Source organism: Scylla paramamosain, unplaced genomic scaffold (assembly GCF_035594125.1).
Source record: "Scylla paramamosain isolate STU-SP2022 unplaced genomic scaffold, ASM3559412v1 Contig58, whole genome shotgun sequence".
Classification (NCBI taxonomy): Eukaryota; Metazoa; Arthropoda; class Malacostraca; order Decapoda; family Portunidae; genus Scylla; species Scylla paramamosain.
Genome location: NW_026973723.1, coordinates 542,501 through 553,320, shown reverse-complemented (window position 1 = coordinate 553,320; position 10,820 = coordinate 542,501). Strand labels below are relative to the sequence as shown.

The window sequence follows — 10,820 nt, the reverse complement described above, 5'->3', positions numbered from 1 at the left end:
TTACAATCGCCTATGCCCTTTCAGAGTCTTATCTATTTTTCCAGCTTGGTGTATAATCCTCTATTTCGGCACAGGAATTTGTGCGATGTAAAGTAATACTAATGGGTTCAGGGACTGGCGTGGTGCCGGCTATTGCTCAATACTTTAAGGTGCGGAGAGAGAGAGAGAGAGAGAGAGAGAGAGAGAGAGAGAGAGAGGAGAGAGAGAGAGAGAGAGAGAGAGAGAGAGAGAGAGAGAGAGAGAGAGAGAGAGAGAGAGAGAGAGAGAGAGAGAATTTATGTGATGACGAAGGAGAAACGTTCATATGAGAAATTATTGCCACACTAAACGTCGATTCTTTCCAAAACACTCACCGACGTGATTTTTTAACAAGTGTCATTGTGGTTTCATCACACGACGCTGTTCGGGGAGCTTTCTGAATTCCATTCCTTCACATGGATGTGAATTTTTTAAAAAGGCTTTCCGGAACTCTAACAAAACCAGTGGACGTGTTGCCTTCATTACGCATTACTACTTTTTTTTTTTTTCAGAACCGAAAGAAGATTTGTACCGTTTTCGATGGCAACAAAAAGTTTGTCTTTTTTTTTATGTAGGAGGGACACGTTGGCACAAAGGCAACAAAAATCCAATAAAAAAAAATGCCCATTGAAATGCCAGTCCCATAAAAGGGTCAAGGCAGTGGTCAAAAATTGATGAATAAGTGTCTTGAAACCTTCCTTGAAGGAATTCAAGTCATAGGAAGGTGGAAATACAAAAGCAGGCAAGGAGTTCCAGAGTTTACCAGAGAAAGGGATGAATGATTGAGAATACTGGTTAACTCTTGCGTTAGAGAGGTGGACAGAATAGGGGTGAGAGAAAGAAGAAAGTCTTGTGCAGCGAGGCCGCGGAAGGAGGGGAGACATGCAGTTAGCAAGATCAGAAGAGCAGTTAGCATGAAAATAGCGGTAGAAGACAGCTAGATATGCAACATTGCGGCGGTGAGAGAGGGGCTGAAGACAGTCAGTTAGAGGAGAGGAGTTGATGAGACGAAAAGCTTTTGATTCCACCCTGTCTAGAAGAGCAGTATGAATGGAACCCCCACCAGACATGTGAAGCATACTCTATACATGGACGGATAAGGCCCTTTTACAGAGTTAGCAGCTGGGGGAGTGAGAAAACATGGCGGAGAAGTCTGTTAATAGATTTAGGAGAAGAATAGTGACTGTTTACCACAGCAGCAATAGAACGGTCAGAAAGGAAACTTGAGATGAAGTTACAGAGAGAAGGAAAGAAGCCGTAGGAGGGTAGTTTGGAGATCAAAGCTTTGTGCCAGACTCTATAAAAAGCTTTTGATATGTCCAAGGCAACAGCAAAAGTTTTACCAAAATCTCTAAAAGAGGATGACCAAGACTCAGTAAGGAAAGCCAGAAGATCACCAGTAAAGCGGCCTTGATGGAACCCATACTGGCGATCAGATAGAAGGTTGTGAAGTGATAGATGTTTAAGAATCTTCCTGTTGAGGATAGATTCAAAAACTTTAGATAGGCAGGAAATTAAAGCAATAGGACGGTAGTTTGAGGGATTAGAACGGTCACCCTTTTTAGGAATAGGTTGAATGTAGGCAAACTTCCAGCAAGAAGGAAAGGTAGATGTTGACAGACAGAGCTGAAAGAGTTTGACTAGGCAAGGTGCAAGCACGGAGGCACAGTTTCGGAGAACAATAGGAGGGACCCCATCAGGTCCATAAGCCTTTCCGAGGGTTTAGGCCAGCGAGGGCATGGAAAACATCATTACGAAGAATTTTAATACATGGCATGAAGTAGTCAGAGGGTGGAGGAGAGGGAGGAACAAGCCCAGAATCGTCCAAGGTAGAGTTTTTAGCAAAGGTTTGAACGAAGAGTTCAGCTTTAGAAACAGATGTGATAGCAATGGTGCCATCTGGTTGAAATAAAGGAGGGAAAGAAGAAGAAGCAAAGTTATTGGAGATATTTTTGGCTAGATGCCAGAAGTGTTTATTCATGTCGGGTCGGCAGGTGAGCTTTGACAGGAAGAAAAAGCCAATTTTGTGTTTCTAGTCTCCTCTCATATGACATTACGTAGGCGATATCAACTGCGCTGAAGAGATATTGGGTTCGCTAAAGCTGACCTGCGTGGCCCACTGGAGGTCTGATGAGACTTAGTGCAGGGAAATTACATGTTTGTTTTGGAAGGTGAAGCTGAAATCTGAATGTTGTTATTTCGATTCCCTGGAAGGTGAATGCATCAACAATACTGAAACTTTTTTTTAGGATTCCCTTCCAAACAGAATTCCGATTTCTTCATAAATGTCATAACTGAATTAATGAAATTCTCAGACACTAACATTTCACAATTTCAAAGTGGGCATATTAACTTCTCTGACACTTCAATTGTTTTTTTCCTCACAAATGCTAAACCAACTATGCTTCCATACTCACAATCTCACATAAAGCGAGGGTGAGGGGTAATGCTCTGCTTAGCTGCATTGATTATTCCCGTGTGTTCGTAACAGTTGCCTGAAAAAATTGTCCCGTCCTCTGTTGTCTGGCTGGTGTCCCCGCTGACTTCCAAATTTGACGACTCGTTCCGGTGTTCGCTCTTCATGAATGGCATTTGTTTCCTGCTTCTGTCAGTGTACGAGTGATGAGTGTCAAGCGGCATCACCAAACACTGCAATAGCAATACATTTTGTCTCTGAATACGTCAATAGCCAATCACGTTTTTCCTTCAAACGCTCCAATAGCAATACCGACACAACTCAGTGACGTATTAGCAGAACACGAATAACAAATATGATTCTCTCCATCTGGACTGAGGCGGTGAGTCCTGCGTGCGTAAACAAAGGGCAGGCGAAGGGATGGGGTGGAGGGCGATATGAACGACCAAGAGGGAAAGGAAAGACGTGGCCATTACGACGAAAAATTTCAAGACACTTATCCTCCAGTTCTGGATAACCATTCTGGCTTTCTCTCTGGGGACTGGCATTGTCGGTGAATCTTTTCCCTTTCTTCCTTTTTTGATACTCTAAGCCAGTGCTCCTCTTACATAAAATTAAAAAAAATATAAAATATCGATAATAAAGGAGAGGAGAAGGACGAGGACGAGGACGAAAACCGAGGACTAAAATGACAACAACGACGACGATAGCAAGACGGCGAACGGAAATCAGCAGTGAACCCACGCCGCCCACAGCCTGGCCATCAAACCACGCCACAACAATACGGCCAAAAAGGCTCATTACACTCCCAGGAACGTAAACACGGACACTAAAAGGAAGGGAGCGTGGAGGGGAAAGAGAGAGAGAGAGAGAGAGAGAGAGAGAGAGAGAGAGAGAGAGAGAGAGAGAGAGAGAATATATGTATTGAAGCGTATATTAAAGCTTTACAAAAGTTCACAAACGCCTGGAGAGGAATTCAGTGGAGACTCTCTCTCTCTCTCTCTCTCTCTCTCTCTCTCTCTCTCTCTCTCTCTCTCTTATTTCATTTTATTTATCATTTTATAAACGTCACGTAGGTGTCTACACAATCATGTGTGTGTGTGTGTGTGTGTGTGTGTGTGTGTTTATGAAGCATACACGATGCACTTAAATAACACAACAACAAAAATAAAGGAAAAACAATAAACGAGCAAACTTAAACTTTACCCCATTAAGACAAATTGAATAAATAAAAAGTTAAAAAAGAAAAGTCAAACAGAAAACGGATATCTAAAACTAAGTATTAATAGAAAAAAAGAAATAAATAAAAATAAAAGACAAAAAAGTGCCATCTCTGAGAAAGGAAGAGGAACAAGGAGCAGCAAGAGTCTGTACGGTACAACAAGTTCCAGTGGTATCGCCGGTGAGCAAGACTAACGAGCGAACTGCGACCATTTGAGAGAGAAAAGCGCCTGAAGGAGCCCAGCGAAATTTGCTCCTTGCTTCGTAGGAGCGGCAGCGCTGGGCGGGGTAGAAGGCGGTTGTGGTGATTCGCGTTATTGAGACGTAGAGGAAGCAGGAAAAGAAGGACAGTCCGTCACGAGGGGCGAAGAGCGTGGGGAAAGGCGACTGTTAAAGGAGAATATGTTATGTACGTAATTAAAACATTTCTTACTAGTAACAACGGTGATTCCTGTTAATGACCACTAACGTTGCTGTTTGAAAAATGCCTGATCTATTCATCTGCAACACAATAATTAGCACTAATCAAACAATTCCGTGTAAACCATAGCTTTATTCTGCTGGAGACGTACTACCTTGAAGAAACTAACAGCTTATGACCGATTCATCTATAACATTATACTTATCACAAACCAAAGCATGTGAAACCAGCGACTTCTCTTTTGCACAGGACATAACAACGTGACGGAAGCAACAGCAGGTATTGTGAAAGAAATGTGCTATAAATACTTCCATTACACGGTGAACGACTTTCCTGCCTCACTCACGGCAACTGCTTTCACCTGTGATTCAATGAGTATTAATTCCATAGGTTACTGAACTCCTTACACAAGTTATCCCTATCACTGCGAGTTATCTACCAAAGAGGAAGTTCCAGCGACATGAAATAACATAAGTGGCCACCAATCTCCCCTACTCAGGTCTTCACGCTGTCTGCCGAGACGAACTGAGGGCTGCGAGCCTCTGTGTAAGACTTGCAAGTGTCACCAGTAAAGAAGAGGCAGGCAAGAAGCAATACAATAATATGTATGAGATGCGGGCACTTCATCTTCCTCGTAAGGTTCGCCAGCCCGCAAACAACAGGAAACACTGCAGATCCAGATTGTGAGGCAACAGTGAGCGATTGCTCCGATCCGTCTGCGTATGTGGCGGAGTGTGCACTCAAGGGCAAGTATGTATTAGCTATACAAGACCAAACCAACAACACAACCTCGGGAAACACACACACACACACACACACACACACACACACACACAAACACGAGAAAGACAAAAGTTCCGACACACACACACACACACAAGGAAAAACAAAACACCCTAAAAAAACAAAATGATGATCAATATACGAAGATTGAGTCAGTAAGGGAGAGTTACAGTCACAGTTACATGACAAACAACAACTGTGAGACGGCGTCCGACACCTGGGCGGAGGCGGACAGGTGTACCAACCAGCCTAAACAAGGACGCAGCGGGGGAAGGAGAAAGATTGTGGGAAGCAAAGTAAACGACAAGGCGGATTGAACAGGTGGATTCCTAAAGGTGCTCGCCTCGCACTCAGCCTAGACAGACTTAGTGGCGGGACAAGGACGGTGTGACTAACCTACAACAGTTATTGATGTTGTAGAGAAAATTAACACAGATGGGTTGGAAAGGTAGTATGGAAACTCAGATTTAATATTCTCTTAATATGCTTTCAATTATAGGTCTCTTTAGACTTCAGGAGCACAGACAAAGTTTTCATATGTCTCTTCCTACACACAGAGTGGTCAGTGATATGACAACGAACTCCTCCGCCCACAAATCAAGTTTACTGGTGAGTTATTGAAAATATAGTAAATGCCTGATAAAAAAAAAAAATATCCTGAATATAACAAATTAAGGATCAGCAAGGGAAGAGTACCAAATATGACCAAACAACACCACCAACACCGTAGATACAAAACAGACACCCATTCACCAAAAATAAACAAGATTCTACACAACCATGAATAGCACGTTAAATAGAAAACGTGTTCACACATTGTACATGAAAAACAACCTACACCAAACACACCATGCACCTGTTTTCGATCACCATCAAAGACGCTGCCCACACGCGTGACGTCACCTTGCCAGACACATCGAAGGGAATGTGACCCAAGATTGGACCAGAGCAGCAAATACACGTGTCATTTCCCTTAAGAGACTCAGGGAAACATGAGCCTCCAAAAGACCAAGAAGCGAACCAAGAGAGAGAGAGAGAGAGAGAGAGAGAGAGAGAGAGAGAGAGAGAGAGAGAGAGAGAGAGAGAGAGAGAGAGAGAGAGAGAGAGAGAGAGAGAGAGAGAGAGAGAGAGAGAGAGAGAGAGAGAGAGAGAGAGAGAGAGAGAGAGAGAGAGAGAGAGAGAGAGAGAGAGAGAGAGAGAGAGAGAGAGAGAGAGAGAGAGAGAGAGAGAGAGAGAGAGAGAGAGAGAGAGAGAGAGAGAAACTTTAAGGAAAAAATGAACAGGAAAGTAACTGAAAAAACACCAACTTATCGGAATAGTAAAGCGAGGAGATAAATTCCAGAGAAGAAAGGGAGGAGGAAAAGAGGAAATGAAGGGAAAACCAGAGAATAAAGGAGAAACGAAAAGAAATGGAGGAAAAACAAAGGGAAAAGAAGAGGAAAAAGAGGGAAAAAAGAGTAAATGAAAGGAAAGGATATGGTGAAGTAAAAAGAAAGCAAAGACAGAAAAAGGAAATGAAGGAAAATTTTAAATAGAAACGAAAGGAAATTAAGGATAAACGAGATGAAAAATAAAGGAGAAACGAAAGGAGAGAAAAGAGAAACGAAAGGAAGAGGAAACGAAAGATGAAGGAAGAAGAACGAAAGGAGAGGAAAGGAAATATGGAGAGAAAAGTAAAGCATGGAGAGGCAGCAGTGTGGCGTGGGACTAATTGGTTGATTAGCCTTCATTATTGCATCGTGGACCTGAAACATGAAGGCCACCGAGGAATTGTCACTGTGCCAATAAAATGTATTACTTTTTCCTATGAATTGTCCGCACGAAGCTGCTGGTGAAGAGAAGACAGTACTGCCATTACACTAATGAAACAGAGCAACACACACACACACACACACACACACACACACACACACACAGAATTCCCCTGAATCCGATAACTATGGCGATAACGTTCCCACATTCGTCAAATAAATGCATCGGAGAAATAATGAACGGGAAAGTTTGCACTTCTATTCACCAAAAGGTTTAATGAAGTGAAAATCAAAACTCTATTGCCTTCAGAGCGTCCAGTCTAGCGTGATCTTTCATAAACATTAGTGTATCATAACTTAGAGGTGAAGGAGCACTGCCAGTCATTATCAGGCTGGCATCCTGTTAAAGGCAGCGAGGTGATGCGCAGGTAATGACAACCCTGATGGCCGCTTGTCAGGTGTGCAGGTCATTTCGTCTCATTTCCAGCATTTTAATTGTTATCTGTGGACATTCAAACGATTCCACATTGACCTACGAAGGCAGCAATTAGTGAGCTGACCACTGTAATATTTTATGAGGTCGTGTTAATAGTCCAGGCTATATTGGTGGAATATTTGGCCCAATTTCGAGTTACAGAATCGTAAGAATTGTGCAAAATGTACTTATTAATTACTGCGGTGTAAAATAAAAAGTTTTGTAAAGGATTAGATTTTGAATAACATTTGGGGCAATTTCGAGTTACAGAAATATAAGGACTGCGCAAAGGGTATTTGCTTGTTGTAATGTATAATGATAAAAAAAAAAAAAAAAAAAACACGATTTTTAAAATAATCGAGGTAATTTTGGAGGCAATATTTGGGAAAATATCGAGTTAAAAAACCGTAAGGACTCAGCGAAATGTACTTATGTATTACTGTCATGTAAAAAAAAAGTCTTTGCAAATAACCAATGTCATATTTATGGTAAAATACGCTGCGATTCTCAGATAAACAATGATAAAAACCAATAACTTGTCAATGAAATAATATATATATATATATATATATATATATATATATATATATATATATATATATATATATATATATATATATATATATATATATATATATATATATATATATTTAGGCACAAGTCATACGTGCTTTACATAAAGGCAATTGATACAAAATCGGTGCGATTTTTCATCCATGGATGGACTGAAATTCAAAAAGTGATGGTCACACGAGAAAAAGAAAAGACCTGACACAAAAAGAAATAAATCTGCCGAGTGTTCTGAAAATTCGAAGGTTATCGTATTAAAAGAATGCAGCCCAGTAATTAGTGAATGGTTCTCAGAGCAATGCACTTGTAATGGCTGCTTGTTAAACTTACTGCAGTGCAGGCTATGATGCCCGATCTGGCAGGGTTAATTGCCTCTTTAGAGAGAGAGAGAGAGAGAGAGAGAGAGAGAGAGAGAGAGAGAGAGAGAGAGAGAGAGAGAGAGAGAGAGAGAGAGAGAGAGAGAGAGAGAGAGAACAAATACACAAACAAAGAGGGATGCAATGAATGAATGCATAAATGAAATGAATGATAGATGATAAAAAAGGACATATGAGAATTATTACCATATCGAGGCTTTAAAATCCATAAAAGCTTCAACCCCAAAACTTTAAAAAGGGAATAAAAATGAGTAAAAAATGTCACGATACGCAGGACAACCAATAAATACCAAGCTCAACAACAAACCAATTCACAAAACAACATACACTAATAATTAAAAGTATTTTATTTTCTGGCTGGGATTATATTCAACACAGACAAAACACACACACACACACACACACACACACACACACACACACACACACACACACACACACAAGGAAAATAAACGCAAAAACGCAAAATAGGAAAAAAAATGGTTGCAATTGGGTTAAGTTTACTGGTGTGTGTGTGTGTGTGTGTGTGTGTGTGTGTGTGTGTGTGTGTGTGTGTGTGTGTGTGTGTGTGTGTGTGTGTGTGTGTGTGTGTGTGTGTGTGTGCTATTCATATTCATCCTTACATATAATTTACAATCCGCTAAAAGAGTACATAATCATTTCCTTTTCATGCTCTCTCTCTCTCTCTCTCTCTCTCTCTCTCTCTCTCTCTCTCTCTCTCTCTCTCTCTCTCTCTCTCTCTGGAATGTCAGGTCATGCTGAAATGAGAGAGGTGAGGTCGAGGCGAGTAGAGAGGGAGGGGAGAGGATGGTAGGGGACGAGATGAGGGGATTAGGTGAAGTAAATGTTGATGAATTGTATAAATATTTCGTAGATAAAGTTCATACAGGTATGGTCAGTTAGCAAATATCCCGTATAGAACAATAAGATCACAAAAAAATGACCCTAAATGGATGACTGCTAGGTTAAAGCATTATATAGGGCGTAAGAGAAGTATATATAAGAGATTAAGGGCAGGTGAAGAAGTTTTAAGGACACAATATAATGAATTAGTTAGAACAGTCAGGAAGTTAACGAGGAAAGCTAAGGACAATTATGAATTAAAGGTAGCCAGCCAGGCGAAGACGGACCCCAAGGGATTTTATCAGCTATACAGGACGAAAAATAAGGATACTGTAGATCCATTAAACGCAGCAGATGGGGAGCTGGTTAGTTCTGGGGAGGAAATTAGTAAACTTCTGAATGATTATTTTTTAACTGTCTTCACCCAGGAAAACATGCAGGATATGCCAGATAGTGAACAGGTGTTTAGAGCAGATGAGAATGAGAAGCTGACAGATATTTCCATAACTAGGGAGATAGTGGAACAGGAGATAGATAGGAAAAAAAAGTTCAAGACACCAGGACCTGATGAAATATATCCCAGAGTACTTAAGGAATGTAAAGAGATTATTAGTGAGCCGTTAGTTTCTGTCTTTAGGAAATCACCTGAGTCAGATGAGGTACCAGTAATGTGGAGGCAGGCTAATGTAGTACCCATCTTTAAGAAAGGAGATAAAACTTTAGCGTCTAATTATAGACCTGTCAGCTTAACTTCAGTTGTAGGTAAAATGTTAGAGTCAATAATAGCCAGGAACATTAGGGAACATTTAGACAAACATAACTTGATAAATCAGTCACAGCATGGCTTCACGAAGGGGAAGTCTTGCCTGACAAACTTGTTAAGCTTTTACAGTAAGGTGTACGAGGCAGTAGATAATGGTGATAGTTATGATATCTTATATCTGGACTTTAGTAAAGCATTTGACAAGGTGCCCCATCAAAGGCTCCTGAGAAAGGTTAGGGCGCACGGGATAGATGGGAAGGTGTTAGGTTGGATAGGATCATGGCTTGGTAACAGGCGACAGAGAGTGGTAATAAACGGCTCGAAATCCGAGTGGGGTCATGTAATTAGCGGGGTGCCACAGGGATCAGTATTAGGGCCATTGTGATTTCTAATATATATATCAATGACTTGGATAGTAGAATTAGTAGTGATGTTAGTAAATTTGCGGATGACACAAATATAGGTAGATTGATTAGGTCAGAATCGGATGCCATCGCCTTGCAGGCAGATTTAGATAGAATGAATGAATGGACGGATAGATGACAAATGCAATTTAATATCAATAAATGCAAAGTGCTTAGCGTAGGTAGAAGAAACCCACACAATAGGTACACAATAAACAACCAAACTCTGGTAGGTACAGGGTACGAGAAAGATTTAGGAGTTATAGTTAGCTCTGAACTCCGTCTAGGGAAACAATGCATAGAAGCCAGAAACAAGGCAAATAGGGTACTAGGATTCATTTTTTAGGAGTGTTAAAAGTAGAAGGCCGGAAGTAATATTAAAGTTATACTTGGCGCTGGTCAGACCTCATCTAGACTACGCTGTGCAGTTCTGGTCCCCACATTACAGGAATGATATAGGTCTATTAGAATCAGTACAGAGGAGAATGACTAAAAGGATACAGGGGATGAGGAGTATTCCTTACGAGGCGAGGTTGAAGCTGTTAAATTTACATTCTTTAGAGAGACGTAGGTTAAGAGGGGACCTGATAGAAGTCTTTAAGTGGTATAAGGGTTATAACAAGGGAGATGTAGGCAAAATTCTTTGGATCAGCAACCAGGGTAGAACAAGAAATAACGGGTTCAAGCTTAAAAATTTAGGTTTAGGAAGGAGATAGGAAAAAATTGGTTCTCAAATAGAGTGGTAGATGAGTGGAACGGACTTAGTAATCATGTAGTT

At 40.9% G+C, this 10,820-nt stretch overlaps 1 long non-coding RNA gene across 2 annotated transcripts in view; it reads right to left on the bottom strand.

Annotated features, from left to right (window-relative positions):
• Positions 1-2,464: 2,464 nt before the first annotated feature.
• Positions 2,465-10,820, bottom strand: part of LOC135098367 (uncharacterized) — a 61,528-nt gene continuing 53,172 nt past the window's right edge. For both annotated transcript variants that reach the window (XR_010266901.1, XR_010266902.1), the window contains one exon: positions 2,465-2,667. This is a non-coding gene — a long non-coding RNA (uncharacterized LOC135098367). The remainder of the gene's footprint in view (positions 2,668-10,820) is intronic.